The 1,304-nt window shown below is 51.7% G+C and overlaps 1 pseudogene; it reads right to left on the bottom strand.

Annotated features, from left to right (window-relative positions):
- Positions 1-236: 236 nt before the first annotated feature.
- On the bottom strand, positions 237-1,304 carry LOC103250068 (annotated as a pseudogene).

The following is a 1,304-nucleotide window of genomic DNA, read 5'->3' as shown; positions in this document are numbered from 1 at the left end:
AAATATGGATTACTTCCATGCTCTTTGCTCTTTGCCTTTGAGTATCCAAAGACAGAGGGTTTCATGGTATGTTTTCAATGATTCAACTTTTGCAAATGTATACAAATAGGTTCCTCATTAGCAGTCCTGTTTTGGCGATTAATAGCAAGCAATATGCTTGAATTAGAGATCCAATTTCCACTTGAATGCAGTTTCTCCTCTTCTTGGCAACAAAGCCATTTGCAGAGATCTGGAAATCACAGGTTTCCTAAGTGGAAGGAGGTGATGTTCTGGTTCACCTGAAAATGTCTGTTCAGATTGACTGGTGTTTTATGGTAACCTTTCAAGACACAGTGTATGTTATTGATGACAACGGGGTCAGGGATGCCTTAGTTAGGTGAGTTTTCACAGGGGTCATAGCTGCATCAAGCCAGCATGGGGTTGATCTGGGCCACGTCCCACACCGCATCCCTAGGGATGTGGCCAATCCACTTGGAGAGCACTTCCAAGTTCATAGACTTGATGACCTGGCTTGATGATCTGTCTCGGACAGAGAGACGCCACCAAGCTTGCCAATATGGTCCTTGTGGTGCAAAACAGCCTCACTCCAGGCGATGCCCAGGAAGTCAAGGGTGAGCTTGAGGGAGTGCCACAGGTGCAGCACCAGCTACTTGTAGTTCAGGGGCAGACACTTGTCCCTGCCCACCTCCATGCACTGTGCATACATAACCTCAATGGTCTTGTTCTACTTGAGTCAGTCCTGGTGGTTGCTGAGGTCAAAGCCAGTGATGGTGACCTTGCACGTGATCATGCAGTGCACAGAGGACCAGCTGTCATGTACCATCAGCAGGAACTTGGAGTTGGGGAACAGGCATGACAGGCACACTGAGGACTTGAGCATGAAAGGGTCCTTGCTGCAGAGCATGCGGGCCAGCTAGCCATGCACAGCAATAACCTCCAGGATGAAGGCCTGTATGGTGGGTCCAGCACCTTGTTCGTCACACCCACCTCATCCAGCCTCTGCTTCTCATAGCAAGACTTGGACCAGGCCTAGCATGTGGCCAGCATGTGCAGAATGATGCGCATCTCCTCACTGCAGTGTACCTCGGAGTGGGCATCCAGCATGGCCTCGCTGTAGCAGTACTCCATGCGATCGGCTCACATCATCACCAGATCCTCCTGCTCGGGCCACATGGCTCACTGGGGGCTCCAAGGGCCCGCCAGCACTGCCCGGCACTCCAGCACCTGCTGCCCCAGCTAGATGCCAGCACCAGGGTCAATGCGCAGCCAGCCACCAGCAGCACCTTCTGCACTAGTAGGTACAT

This window comes from Carlito syrichta, unplaced genomic scaffold (assembly GCF_000164805.1).
Source record: "Carlito syrichta isolate Samal-C Ts95f unplaced genomic scaffold, Tarsius_syrichta-2.0.1 Scaffold126477, whole genome shotgun sequence".
Taxonomy (NCBI): Eukaryota; Metazoa; Chordata; class Mammalia; order Primates; family Tarsiidae; genus Carlito; species Carlito syrichta.
The sequence above is the reverse complement of the archived record's forward strand: the minus strand, read 5'-3'. Positions and strand labels throughout refer to the sequence as shown.